This window comes from Triticum dicoccoides, chromosome 5A (assembly GCF_002162155.2).
Source record: "Triticum dicoccoides isolate Atlit2015 ecotype Zavitan chromosome 5A, WEW_v2.0, whole genome shotgun sequence".
Taxonomy (NCBI): Eukaryota; Viridiplantae; Streptophyta; class Magnoliopsida; order Poales; family Poaceae; genus Triticum; species Triticum dicoccoides.
The window spans coordinates 459,098,557-459,114,989 of NC_041388.1; positions in this window are offsets into that span (position 1 = coordinate 459,098,557).

The window sequence follows — 16,433 nt, forward strand, 5'->3', positions numbered from 1 at the left end:
GAAGGAGGTGACGGAGCCGTGAACTTCACCGAGCTAGGCTCCGACTACTCTGAACTAGGCAAGCATGTTTGAACTTTTGATATGATGAGTGTCTTGGCATGTTTTGCATTTAGTTAGTTTCATGGCATGTTGATAAGCATATCGATGAATGTCATTTTATGCGATAATGAGGTAAGTGAGTTCGATGATCCATAAGTGGATGGATGTGAGTATGAATGGCCATGTGTTGGCATGAGGATGGGTGAGATGGCAGTGTTGTAGCATGCCAGTCTCATGCCGGAGTATGTGACTTCATTGTCAAACCGTATCAGTCCAGTTCCTTTCATTTCCTTTCCTGTACTACCACATGTTTTCCGCAAGGAATATGGTTTAGTAAGTTGCAAACCACTTTTCTGGTACACACCAAAAGGAGAGGCCGTGATGATGGTTCCATGGCCCTGGATTAAAGCCAGTCATCCGGTCAGGGGGCATGGGTGTTTCTGGTTGGGACCGAGAGGGGGGCACCCCTTAGAGCGCGCGTATATAAATTTGATCCCATGCTATTCGAGATTGTGATCTCCCCGTCTCAAAAGTTTTTCTTGGACGATGTCTAGGGTGATTCCTAGCATCGAGAGGTATGATGGGTGTGTACTGGTTAGCTGTGTTTTCTTCCGAAATACCGTAAACGGAACTAGTCCTTCGTGACTACGGAAATCCGTTGGCTGTGGGAATAATTTTGTACAAACTCTGCAGAGTCATATATCCCTCCACGTCATCTATTCCATGTCCAAATTTGTTTTATCTTGTCCTAACAATGACAGTGTTGATGACAGAGACTCCGGTGTTTCGCATGAGTGCTAATTCCGGAAATGATATTCCTGTGGATGGACTAACCCATTTATTCTTATGAATTAAAAGTTTATTATGATTATTATTTATCTGTCCATAAAAGCCGTTTCTGTGATGTCGCCCCGACGTCCGACTGTGGCATTTCTTTTCAAGCCCTTTCTGTGATGTCGCCCCGACGTCCGACTGTGGCATTTCTTTTCAAGCCCTTTCTGTGATGTCGCCCCGACGTCCGACTGTGGCATTTCTTTTCAAGCCCTTTCTGTGATGTCGCCCCGACGTCCGACTATGGCATTTCTTTTCAAGCCCTTTCTGTGATGTCGTCCCGACGTCCGACTGTGGCATTTCTTTTCAAGCCCTTTCTGTGATGTCGCCCCGACGTCCGACTGTGGCATTTCTTTTCAAGCCCTTTCTGTGGTGTCGCTAAGACGCCCGACTGTGGCAGTTTTTTTTCTTATATTTATTTCAGACACCCGATCGGAAATTATTTATGTTCTGTTGGGATTTCAGGCGGACTACCGCCGTTTCCCTTTTACTTACCTTGTTATGATAATTTGAATGTACATTTGGTGAATTAATCATGACGCATCCATGCATGCATTTGTTATATCTTACGTCCGAACTGTCTTGCGAGTACTTTCAAAGTACTCACTGGCTTGTTGATTTGGCCAGATGCTGACGAAGGCAATCTCATGGATGAAGAGTTCGATAGCGAGTCCGACACCTAGAGGAGTCCCAGTCAGTCTCGTGCGACCCTGGATTTGGTCACTGTTTTATATCCGCTTCCGCTACCAAATAAATTCATCGAGCCTCACCTCGACGCTCGATGAGATGATCGACATAGAGTCTTGTATTTCTCTCCCCGCTGTGTTTTTCCACCACCGCCATATCCTCGAGTCAGTAGTATGCCTCCACACCACTGTGTCATGTCCGCCATTATGTATAATTATTGGCGTGCTTGTAATAATTTGGTTGAGCAACCGCAGCTCGACCCTGTAATATATTTTATGCTACTGGCTCATTATATCAAGAAATTGTCTACCAGTGAGGAGGATTTCTCTCATACTGGACTCAAAAGATTGGTTTCTCAATAAATATTTTTATTGGAAAACCGGTCGTGAATAAAAATTGGCATGTTTGATGAAAGTTTGGACACACACCCCTCACAAACCGGAGCAACTCACTAGAAGGTTCGTGGTTCCGAGAGGGAACAATGCATGTTTGATGACGTCTAGGAGATAGCTTCCTCTTACGGCCTTCAAATTTTTTCTATGTTTAACATGCACTAACACAACTGTCTTGTCAAAATCTGGAAAATTTCAGTTGTCATTTGACCTTTTAAAGACATTTAAGTAATTCTCTAGCCGTTTAATGACCGTAATTCAAATTTGAACTACATCTACATGCAACGCCTAACCAAAACTGTTTGAAAAATCATATTTTTGTGTACTTATGTGCGAGTTAATTCCATATGCAGTAAATTAGAAGGAATTTTCAAAAAAATTGTTCTAAAACCATGGGCACACATGCATGGAGTGCCATGGCATTCTAATTCCAAAAAATTAGAAAATGATCAAAAATCATGAAACCTTGATGGTTTAATGTCATGACACCCAGATGATGTGGTAAAAAAATTGGCATGTTTGACGAAAGTTTGGACACACACCCCTCACAAACCGGAGCAACTAATTAGAAGATTCGTGGTTCCGAGAGGGAACAATGCATGTTCGATGACGAACGGGAGATAGCTTCATCTTACGACCTTCAAATTTTTGTCTGAGTTTAACGTGCACTAATACAACTGTCTTGTGAAAATTTGGAAAATTTCCGGGGTCATTTGACCTTTTGAAGACATTTAAGTGATTTTCTTACCGTTTAATGACCGTAATTCAAATTTGAACTACATCTACATGCAATGCCTAACCATAACGGTTTGAAAAATGAAATCTTTGTGTACTTGTGTGTGAGTTAATTCCATTTGCATTAAATTAGAAGGAATTTTCAAACATATTGGTCTCAAGGCATGGGCACACATGCATGGAGTGCCATGGCATTTTAATTCCAAGAAAATAAAAACTTGTCAGAAAAACATGAAACCTTGCTAGATTGAATGTCATGCAACCAAGATGATGTGGTAAAAAATTGGCATCTTTGACGAAAGTTTGGACAGACATCCCTCACAAACCGAAGCAACTCACTAGAAGGTTCGTGGTTCCGAGAGGGAACAATGTATGTTTGGTGACGAACGGGAGATAGCTTCCTCTTACGGCCTTCAATTTTTTTTCTATGTTTAATGTGCACTAATACAACTGTCTTGTGATAATTTGGAAAATGTCAGGGGTCTTTTGAGCTTTTAAGGACATTTAAGTGATTTTCTAGCCATTTAATGACCGGAATTAAAATTTGAACTACATCTACCTGCAACGCCTTACCATAACGGTTTGAAAAATCATATTTTTGTGTACTTCTATGCGAGTTAATTCCATGTGCAGTAAATTAGAAGGAGTTTTCAAACATATTGGTCTCAAGGCATGGGCACACATGCATGGAGTGCCATGGCATTTGAATTCCAAAAAATTAAAAACTTATCAGAAAAACATTAAACGTTGCTAGATTTAATGTCATGTCACCAAGATGATGTGGTAGAAAAATTGGCATGTTTGACGAAAGTTTGGACAAACACCCATCACAAACCGGAGCAACTCACTAGAAGGTTCATGGTTCCAAGAGGGAACAAGGCATGTTTTATGACGAACGGGAGATAGCTTCCTCTTACGGCCTTCAATTTTGTTTCTGCGTCTAACATGCACTAATACAACTATCATGTGAAATTTTGGAAAAATTCAGGGGGTCATTTGACCTTTTAAAGACATTTAAGTGATTTTCGAGCCATTTAATGACCGTAATTAAAATTTGAACTACATCTACATGCAACCCTAACCATAACGGTTTGAAAAATCATATTTTTGTGTCCTTGTGTGCGAGTTAATTCCATGTGAAGTAAATTAGAAGGAATTTTCAAATATATTGGTCTCAAGGCATGGGCACACATGCATGGAGTGGCATGGCATTTGAATTCCAAAAAATAAAAAATTTATCAGAAAAACATGAAACCTTGCTAGATTTAATGTCATGTCACCAAGATGATGTGGTAAAAAAATTGGCATGGTTGACGAAAGTTTGGACAAACACCCCTCACAAACCGAAGCAACTCACTAGAAGGTTTGTGGTTCCGAGAGGGAACAATGCTTGTTTGATGACGTACAGGAGATAGCTTCCTCTTACGGCCTTCAAATTTTTTCTATGTTTAACATGCACTAACACAACTTTCTTCTCAAAATATGGAAAATTTTAGGGGTCATTTACCTTTTGAAGACATTTAAGTAATTTTCTAGCCAATTAATGACCGTAATTAAAATTTGAACTACATCTACACGCAACGCCTAACCATAACTGTTTGAAAAATCATATTTTTGTGTACTTGTGTGCGAGTTAATTCCATGTGTACTAAATTAGAAGAAATTTTCAAACATATTGGTCTAAAAGCATGGGCACACATGCATGGAGTGCCATGGCATTTTAATTCCAAAAAATAAGAAAATGATCAAAAACATGAAACCTTGCTTGATTTAATGTCATGCCACCAAGATGATGTGGTAAAAAAATTGGCATGTTTGACGAAAGTTTGTACACACACCCCTCACAAACCGGAGCAACTCATTATAAGGTTCGTGATTCCGAGAGGGAACAATGCATGTTTGATGACGAACTGGAGATAGCTTCCTCTTACGGCCTTCAATTTTTTTTCTAAGTTTAACGTGCACTAACACAAGTTTCTTGTCAAAATCTGGAAAATTTTAGGGGTCATTTGACCTTTTAAAGACATTTAAGTAGTTTTCTAGCCAATTATTGACCGTAATTCAAATTTGAACTACATCTATATGCAACGCCTAACCATAACTGTTTGAAAAATCATATTTTTGTGTACTTGTGTGCGAGTTAATTCCATGTGTAGTAAATTAGAAGAAAATTTTCAAACATATTGGTCTAAAAGCATGGGCACACATGCATGGAGTGCCATGGCATTTTAATTCCAAAAATAAGAAAATGATCAAAAATATGAAACCTTGCTTGATTTAATGTCATGCCACCAAGATGATGTGGTAAAAAAATTGGCATGTTTGACGAAAGTTTGGACACACACCCCTCACAAACCGGAGCAACTCATTAGAAGGTTCGTGGTTCCGAGAGGGAACAATGCATGTTTCATGACGAATGCGAGATAGGTTCCTCTTACGGCCTTCAAATTTTTTCTAAGTTTAACATGCACTAATACAACTGTCTTGTGAAAATTTGGAAAATTTCAGGGGTCATTTGACATTTTGAAGACATTTAAGTGATTTTTTAACCATTTAATGACCGTAATTCAAATTTGAACTACATCTACATGCAACGCCTAACCATAACGGTTTGGAAGATCATATTTTTGTGTACTTGTGTGTGATTTAATTCCATGTGCATTTAATTAGAAGGAATTTTCAAACATATTGGTCTCAAGGCATGGGCACATATGCATGGAGTGCCATCGCATTTTAATTCCAAAAATGTAAAAACATATCTAAAAAACATGAAACCTTGCTAGATTGAATGTCATGCAACCAAGATGATGTGGTAAAAAATGGGCATCTCTGACGAAAGTTTGGACACACATCCCTCACAAACCGGAGTAACTCACTAGAAGGTTCGTGGTTCCGTGAGGGAACAATGCATGTTTGGTGACGAACGGGAAATAGCTTCCTCTTACGGCCTTCAATTTTTTTTCTATGTTTAACATGCACTAATACAACTGTCTTGTGATAATTAGGAAAATTGCAGGGGTCATTTGACCTTTTAAAGACATTTAAGTGATTTTCTAGCCATTTAATTACCGTAATTAAAATTTGAACTACATCTACAAGCAAGGCCTAACCATAACGGTTTGAAAAAACATATTTTTGTGTACTTGTGTGCGAGTTAATTCCATGTGCAGCAAATTAGAAGGAATTTTCAAACATATTGGTCTCAAGGCATGGGCACACATGCATGGAGTGCCATGGCATTTGAATTCCAAAAAATTAAAAACTTATCAGAAAAACATGAAACCTTGCTAGATTTAATGTCATATCACCTAGATGATGTGGTAAAAAATTGGCATGTTTGACGAAAGTTTGGACACACACCCCTCACAAACCGGATTAACTCACTAGAAGGTTCGTGGTTCCGAGAGGGAACAATGCATGCTTGATGACATACAGGAGATAGCTTCCTCTTACGGCCTTCAAATTTTTTCTATGTTTAACATGCACTAACACAACTGTCTTGTCAAAATCTGGAAAATTTCAGTTGTCATTTAACCTTTTAAAGATATTTAAGTAATTTTCTAGCCGTTTAATGACCGTAATTCAAATTCGAACTACATCTACATGCAACGCCTAACCATAACTGTATGAAAAATCATATTTTTGTGTACTTGTGTGAGAGTTAATTCCATGTGCAGTAAATTAGAAGGAATTTTCAAACATATAGGTCTCAAGGCATGGGCACATATGCATGGAGTGCCATCGCATTTTAATTCAAAAAATGTAAAAACATATCTGAAAAACATGAAACCTTGCTAGATTGAATGTCATGCAACCAAGATGATGTGGTAAAAAATGGGCATCTCTGACGAAAGTTTGGACACACATCCCTCACAAACCGGAGCAACTCACTAGAAGGTTCGTGGTTCCGAGAGGGAACAATGCATGTTTGGTGACGAACGGGAGATAGCTTCCTCTTACGGCCTTCATTTTTTTTCTATGTTTAACATGCACTAATACAACTGTCTTGTGATAATTAGGAAAATTGCAGGGCTCATTTGACCTTTTAAAGACATTTAAGTGATTTTCTAGCCATTTAATTACCGTAATTAAAATTTGAACTACATATACAAGCAAGGTCTAACCATAACGGTTTGAAAAAACATATTTTTGTGTACTTGTGTGCGAGTTAATTCCATGTGCAGCAAATTAGAAGGAATTTTCAAACTTATTGGTCTCAAGGCATGGGCACACATGCATGGAGTGCCATGGCATTTGAATTCCAAAAAATTAAAAACTTATCAGAAAAACATGAAACCTTGCTAGATTTAATGTCATATCACCAAGATGATGTGGTAAAAAAATTGGCATGTTTGACGAAAGTTTGGACACACACCCCTCACAAACCGGATGAACTCACTAGAAGGTTCGTGGTTCCGAGAGGGAACAATGCATGTTTGATGACATACAGGAGATAGCTTCCTCTTACGGCCTTCAAATTTTTTCTATGTTTAACATGCACTAACACAACTGTCTCGTCAAAATCTGGAAAATTTCAGTTGTCATTTGACCTTTTAAAGACATTTAAGTAATTTTCTAGGCGTTTAATGACTGTAATTCAAATTTGTATTACATCTACATGCAACGCCTAACCATAACTGTATGAAAAATCATATTTTTGTGTAGTTGTGTGAGAGTTAATTCCATGTGCAGTAAATTAGAAGGAATTTTCAAACATATTGGTCTAAAAGCATGGGCACACATGCATGGAGTGCCATGGCATTTTAATTCCAAAAAATAAGAAAATGATCAAAAAACATGAAACCTTGCTTGATTTAATGTCATGACACCAAGATGATGTGGTAAAAAATTGGCATGTTTGACGAAAGTTTAGACACACGCCTTTCACAAACCGGAGCAACTCATTATAAGATTCGTGGTTCCGAGAGGGAACAATGCATATTAGATGACGAACGGGAGATAGCTTCCTCTTACGGCCTTCAAATGTTTTTCTAAGTTTAACGTGCACTAATACAACTGTCTTGTCAAAATTTGGAAAATTTCAGGGGTCATTTAACCTTTTGAAGACATTTAAGTGATTTTCTAACCATTTAATGACCGTAATTCAAATTTGAACTACATCTACATGCAACGCCTAACCATAACGGTTTGAAAAATCATATTCTTGTGCACTTGTGTGTGAGTTAATTCCATGTGCATTAACTCAGAAGGAATTTTCAAACATATTGGTCTCAAGGCATGGGCACACATGATAGAGGCGGAGGTGTCCCGTCTTTCGATGAGATGATGGATATCGCTTTGGTGGAAGTCGACTTTGACGATCCGACTACGAACGTGCGAGGACGTCGCGCCTTAGCAATCGCTAAACCAACTCCGAGAGGTTATTGACCACGCCGGAGCACGATCAACCTGACCACGAGGGTCTGTTTCCTGCGAACAAATGAAGAACAAGCAAGAAACTAAGATTGCAATCTGGATATTGCGAATTTAAGATGAAAGCTTTATTGATCAAGGTGGGGTTCTGTGACGCCTTTGTCTGGTCGTTGAACACAAACGAAGTACGCGAAGTTGTAGCTATGGCGAACTTTTAATCTAAACAAAACCCAAAGTCTAAACAATGCCCTAAGGGCTGTATATATGGAGGAAGAGGGGGGAATTTCGTGGCCCTTGGTGGAGGGGTCCGAAATCAACCCTATCTCTTGTTTCCCCACCATACGGACTCTAAAAATAGCCTATACTTATGTATTTCGAAATTACATGGGCCTGGCCCAATAATAAGGTGACGCAGCACCTAAAATAGCCTCGGGACGAAATTTATGAAGTGGCATCTTGTATATTTCGTCCAAGGCTTCATGCACCCATTATGGTGGCTTCAAAGTCCTGAAATCATCACTTGTAACTCCGTTCTTGTTCCCCTTGCGCATGCCATCATCTCCATGCTTGTTCTTGCTCCAATGTTCATCCTTCTCCAAGCTAGGCCCTTCATTTGTAAGCAAAACAAATGTATCCAATTTAGGCAGCATCATATTCTCATGAACATTAGAATCATTACCAAGAAACGAAAGTACCTAGTAATTTAGTTGGCGTGCACGAGCTCTAGTAATTGGTCCAGTATGTATAGCAGCAGGGGCTGTGGGTGTAACAATTGTATTGATGTCCTCATCAACACATGCATGGAGTGCCATGGCATTTTAATTCCAAAAATATAAAAACTTATAAGAAAAACATGAAACCTTGCTAGATTGAATGTCATGCAACCAAGATGGTGTGGTAAAAAAATTGGCATCTTTGACGAAAGTTTGGACACACATCCCTCACAAAACGGAGCAACTCACTAGAAGGTTCGTGGTTGCGAGACGGCACAATGCATGTTTGGTGACGAACGGGAGATAGCTTCCTCTTACTGCCTTCAATTTTTTTCTATGTTTAATGTGCACTAATACAACTGTCTTGTGATAATTTGGAAAATGTCAGGGGTCTTTTGAGCTTTTAAAGACATTTAAGTGATTTTCTAGCCATTTTAATGACCGTAATTAAAATTTGAACTACATCTACATGCAACGCCTAACCATAACGGTTTGAAAAACCATATTTTTGTGTACTTTTATGCGAGTTAATTCCATGTGCAGTAAATTAGAAGGAATTTTCAAACATATTGGTCTCAAGGCATGGGCACACATGCATGGAGTGCCATGGCATTTGAATTCCAAATAATTAAAAACTTATCAGAAAAACATGAAACCTTGCTAGATTTAATGTCATGTCACCAAGATGATGTGGTAAAAAAATTGGCATGTTTGACAAAAGTTTGGACACACACCCATCACAAACCGGAGCAACTGACTAGAAGGTTCATGGTTCCGTGAGGGAACAAGGCATGTTTTATGACGAACAGGAGATAGCTTCCTCTTACGGCCTTCAATTTTGTTTCTATATCTAACATGCACTAATACAACTGTCATGTGAAATTTTGGAAAATTTCAGGGGTCAATTGACCTTTTAAAGACATTTAAGTGATTTTCTAGCCATTTAATGACCGTAATTAAAATTTGAACTACAACTACATGGAATCATATTTTTGTGTCCTTGCGTGCGAGTTAATTCCATGTGCAGTAAATTAGAAGGAATTTTCAAATATATTGGTGTCAAGGCATGGGCACACATGCATGGAGTGGCATGGCATTTGAATTCCAAAAAATTAAAAACTTATCAGAAAAACATGAAACCTTGCTAGATTTAATGTCATGTCACCAAGATGATGTGGTAAAAATTGGCATGTTTGACGAAAGTTTGGACAAACACCCCTCACAAACCGAAGCAACTCACTAGAAGGTTCGTGGTTCCGAGAGGGAACAATGCTTGTTTTATGACGTACAGGAGAAAGCTTCCTCTTACGGCCTTCAAATTTTTTCTATGTTTAACATGCACTAACACAACTGTCTTGTCAAAATCTGGAAAATTTCAGTTGTCATTTGACCTTTTAAAGACATTTCAGTAATTTCCTAGCCGTTTAATGACCGTAATTCAAATTTGAACTACATCTACATGCAATGCCTAGCCATAACTGTATGAAAAATCATATTTTGTGTACTTGTGTGAGAGTTAATTCCATGTGCAGTAAATTAGAAGGAATTTTAAAACATATTGGTCTCAAGGCATGGGCACATATGCATGGAGTGCCATCACATTTTAATTCCAAAAATGTAAAAACATATCTGAAAATCATGAAACCTTGCTAGATTGAATGTCATGCAACCATGATGATGTGGTAAAAAATGGGCATCTCTGACGAAAGTTTCGACACACATCCCTCACAAACCGGAGCAACTCACAAGAAGGTTCGTGGTTCCGAGAGGGAACAATGCATGTTTGGTGACGAACAGGAGATAGCTTCCTCTTACGGCCTTCAATTTTTTTTTCTATGTTTAACATGCACTAATACAACTCTCTTGTGATAATTAGGAAAATTGCAGGGCTCATTTGACCTTTTAAAGAAATTTAAGTGATTTTCTAGCCATTTAATTACCGTAATTAAAATTTGAACTACATCTACAAGCAACGCCTAACCATAACGGTTTGAAAAAACATATTTTTGTGTACTTGTTTGCGAGTTAATTCCATGTGCAGTAAATTAGAAGGAATTTTCAAACATATTGGTCTAAAAGCATGGGCACACATGCATGGAGTGCCATGGCATTTTAAGTCCAAAAAGTAAGAAACTGATCAAAAAACATGAAACCTTACTTGATTTAATGTCATGCCACCAAGATGATGTGGTAAAAAATTGGCATGTTAGACAAAAGTTTGGACACACACCCCTCACATACCGGAGTAACTCATTAGAAGGTTTGTTGTTCCGAGAGGGAACAATGCATGTTTGATGACGAACGGGAGATAGCTTCCTCTTACGGCCTTCAATTTTTTTTGTAAGTTTAACGTGCACTAATACAAATGTTTTGTGAAAAATTGGAAAATTTCAGGGGTCATTTGACCTTTTGAAGACATTTAGGTGACTTTCTAACCATTTAATGACCGTAATTGAAATTTGAACTACATCTACATGCAACGCCTAACTATAACAGTTTGAAAAATCATATTTTTGTGTACTTGTGTGTGAGTTAATTCCATGTGCATTAAATTTGAAGGAATTTTCAAACATATTGGTATCAAGGCATGGGCACACATGCATGGAGTGCCATGGCATTTGAATTCCAAAAAATTAAAAACTTATCAGAAAAACATGAAACCTTGCTAGATTTAATGTCATGTCACCAAGATGATGTGGTAAAAAAAATTGGCATGTTTGCCGAAAGTTTGGACACACACCCCTCACAAACCGAAGCAACTCACTAGAAGGTTCGTGGTTCCGACAGGGAACAATGCATATTTGATGACGTATAGGAGATAGCTTCCTCTTACGGCCTTCAAATTTTTTCTATGTTTAACATGCACTAACACAACTGTCTTGTCAAAATCTGGAAAATTTCAGGGGACATTTGACCTTTTAAAGACATCTAATTGATTTTCTAACCATTTAATGACCGTATTCAAATTTGAACTACATCTACATGCAACGCCTAACCATAACGGTTTGAAAAATCATATTTTTGTGTACTTGTGTGCGAGTTAATTCCATATGCATTAAATTAGAAGGAATTTTCAAATATATTGGTCTCAAGGAATGGGCACACATGCATGGAGTGCCATGGCATTTTAATTCCAAAAAATTAAAAACTTATCAGAAAAACATGAAACCTTGCTAGATTGAATGTCATGCAACCAAGATGATGTGGTAAAAAAATTGGCATCTTTGATGAAAGTTTGGACACACATCCCTCACAAACCGGAGCAACTCACTAGATGGTTTGTGGTTCCGAGAGGGAACAATGCATGTTTGATGACGTACAGGAGATAGCTTCCTCTTACGGCCTTCAAATTTTATCTATGTTTAACATGCACTAACGCAACTGTCTTGTCAAAATCTGGAAAATTTCAGTTGACATTTGTCCTTTCAAAGACATTTAAGTAATTTTCTAGCCGTTTAATGACCGTAATTCAAATGTGAACTACATCTACATGCAACGCCTAACCATAACTGTTTGAAAAATCATATTTTTGTGTACTTGTGTGCGAGTTAATTCCATGTGCAGTAAATTAGAAGGAATTTTCAAACATATTGGTCTAAAAGCATGGGCACACATGCATGTTGTGCCATGGCATTTTAATTCCAAAAAATAAGAAAATTATCAAAAAACATGAAACCTTGCTTGATTTAATGTCATGACACTAAGATGATGTGGTAAAAAAATTGGCATGTTTGACGAAAGTTTGGACACACACCCCTCACAAACCGGAGCAACTCATTAGAAGATTCGTGGTTCCGAGAGGGAACAATGCATGTTCGATGACGAACGGGAGATAGCTTCATCTTACGGCCTTCAAATTTTTGTCTGAGTTTAACGTGCACTAATACAACTGTCTTGTGAAAATTTGGAAAATTTCAGGGGCCATTTGACCTTTTAAAGACATTTCAGTGATTTTCTAGCCATTTAATGACGTACTTAAAATTTGAACTACATCTACATGCAAGGCCTAACCATAACAGTTTGAAAAATCATATTTTTGTGTACTTGTGTGCGAGTTAATTCCATGTGCAGTAAATTATAAGGAATTTTCAAATATATTGGTCTCAAGGCATGGGCACACATGCATGGAGTGCCATGGCATTTTAATTCCAAAAAAAATAAAAACTTATAAGAAAAACATCAAACCTTGCTAGATTGAATGTCATGCAACCAAGATGATATGGTAAAAAAATTGGCATCTTTGACGAAAGTTTGGACACACATCCTTCACAAACCGGAGCAACTCATTAGAAGGTTCGTGGTTCCGAGAGGGAACAATGCATGTTTAGTGACGAACGGGAGATAGCTTCCTCTTACGGCCTTCAATTTTTTTTCTATGTTTAATGCGCACTAATACAACTGTCTTGTGATAATCTGGAAAATTTCAGGGGTCTTTTGAGCTTTTAAAGACATTTAAGTGATTTTCTAGCCGTTTAATGACCGTAATTAAAATTTGAACTACATCTACATGCAACGCCTAACCATAATGGTTTTTAAAATAATATTTTTGTGTACTTTTATGCGAGTTAATTCCATGTGCAGTAAATTAGAAGAATTTTCAAACATATTGGTCTCAAGGCATGGGCACACATGCATGGCGTGCCATGGCATTCGAATTCCAAAAAATTAAAAACTTATCAGAAACACATGAAACCTTGCTAGATTTAATGTCATGTCACCAAGATGATGTGGTAAAAAAATTGGCATGTTTGACGAAAGTTTGGACACACACCCATCACAAATCGGAGCAACTCACTAGAAGGTTCATGGTTCCGAGAGGGAACAAGGCATGTTTTATGACGAACGGGACATAGCTTCCTCTAACGGCCTTCAATTTTGTTTCTACGTCTAACATGCACTAATACAATTGTCATGTGTGGAAAATTTCAGGGGGTATTTGACCTTTTAAAGACATTTAAGTGATTTTCTAGCAATTTAATGACCGTAATTAATATTTGAACTACATCTACATGCAACCCTAACCATAACGGTTTGAAAAATCGTATTTTTGTGTCCTTGTGTGCGAGTTAATTCCATATGCAGTAAATTAGAAGGAATTTTCAAATATATTGGTCTCAAGGCATGGGCACACATGCATGGAGTGGCTTGGCATTCGAATTCCAAAAAATTAAAAACTTACCAGAAAAACATGAAATCTTGCGAGATTTAATGTCATGTCACCAAGATGATGTGGTAAAAAAATTGGCATGTTTGACGAAAGTTTGGACAAACACCCCTCACAAACCAAAGCAACTCACTAGAAGGTTCGTGGTTCCGAGAGGGAACAATGCTTGTTTGATAACGTACAGGATATAGGTTCCTCTTACGGCCTTCAAATTTTTTCTATGTTTAACATGCACTAACACATCTGTCTTGTCAAAATCTGGAAAATTTCAGGGGTCATTTGACATTTTGAAGACATTTAAGTAATTTTCTAGCTGTTTAATGACCTCTATTCAAATTTGAACTACATCGACATGCAACGCCTAACCATAACAGTTTGAAAAATCATATTTCTGTGAACTTGTGTGCGAGTTAATTCCATGTGCAGTAAATTAGAAGGAATTTTCAAACATATAGGTCTAAAATCATGGGCACACATGCATGGAGTGCCATGGCATTTTAATTCCAAAAAATAAGAAAATGATCAAAAAACATGAAACCTTGGTTGATTTAATGTCATGCCACCAAGATGATGTGGTTAAAAAATTGGCATGTTAGACGAAAGTTTGGACAAACACCCCTCACAAACTGGAGCAACTCATTAGAAGGTTCGTGGTTCCGAGAGGGAACAATGCATGTTTGATGACGAACGGGAGATAGCTTCCTCTAACGGCCTTCAATTTTTTGTAAGTTTACATGCACTAATACAACTGTCATGTGAAAAATTGGAAAATTTCAGGGGTCATTTGACCTTTTGAAGACATTTAGGTGAGTTTCTAACCATTTAATGTTCGTAATTGAAATTTGAACTACATCTACATGCAATGCCTAAACATACATCTGTGAAGTTGTGTGCGAGTTAATTCCATGTGCATTAAATTAGAAGGAATTTTCAAACATATTGGTCTCAAGGCATGGGCACACATGCATGGAGTGCCATGGCATTTGAATTCCAAAAAATTGAAAACTTATCAGAAAAACATGAAACCTTGCTAGATTGAATGTCATGCAACCAAGATGATGTGGTAAATAAATTGGCATCTTTGACGAAAGTTTGGACACACATCCCTCACAAACCGGAGCAACTCACTAGAAGGTTTGTGGTTCCAAGAGGGAACAATGCATGTTTGATGACGAACGGGAGATAGCTTCCTCTAACGGCCTGCAATTATTTTTTGTAAGTTTACGTGCACTAATACAACTGTCATGTGAAAAATTGGAAAATTTCAGGGGTCATTTGACCTTTTGAGGACATTTAGGTGAGTTTGTAACCATTTAATGTTCGTAATTGAAATTTGAACTACATCTACATGCAACACCTAAACATATTTCTGTGAACTTGTGTGCGAGTTAATTCCATGTGCAGTAAATTAGAAGGAATTTTCAAACATATAGGTCTAAAAGCATGGGCACACATGCATGGAGTGCCATGGCATTTTAATTCCAAAAAATAAGAAAATTATCAAAAAACATGAAACCTTGCTTGATTTAATGTCATGCCACCAAGATGATGTGGTAAAAAAATTGGCATGTTAGACGAAAGTTTGGACAAACACCCCTCACAAACCGGAGCAACTCATTAGAAGGTTCGTGGTTCCGAGATGGAACAATGCATGTTCGACGACGAACGGGAGATAGCTTCCTCTTACGGCCTTCAAATTTTTTTCTAAGTTTAACGTGCACTAATACAACTGTCTTGTGAAAATTTGGAAACTTTCAGGGGTCATTTGACCTTTTGAAGACATTTAAGTGATTTGCTAACCATTTAATGACCGTAATTCAAATTTGAACTACATCTACATGCAACGCCTAACCATAACGGTTTGACAAATCATATTTTTGTGTACTTGTGTGTGAGTTAATTCCATGTGCATTAAATCAGAAGGAATTTTCAAATATATTGGTCTCAAGGCATGGGCACACATGCATGGAGTGCCATGGAATTTTAATTCCAAAAAAATAAAAACTTATAAGAAAAACATGAAACCTTGCTACATTGAATGTCATGCAACCAAGATGATGTGGTAAAAAATTGGCAAGTTTGCCGAAAGTTTGGACACACACCTCTCACCAACCGGAGCAACTCACTAGAAGGTTCGTGGTTCCGAGAGGGAACAATGCATGTTTGATGACGTACAGGAGATAGTTTCCTCTTCCGGCATTCAAATTTTTTCTATGTTTAACATGCACTAACACAACTTTCTTGTGAAAATCTGGAAAATTCAGGGGTCATTTGAACTTTTAAAGACATTTAAGTAATTTTCTAGCCGTTTAATGACTGTAATTGAAATTTGAACTACATCTACATGCAACGCCTAACCATAACTGTTTGAAAAATCATATTTTTGTGTACTTGTGTGCGAGTTAATTCCATGTGTAGCAAATTAGAAGAAATTTTCAAAACATATTGGTATAAAAGCATGGGCACACATGCATGGAGTGCCATGGCATTTTAATTCTA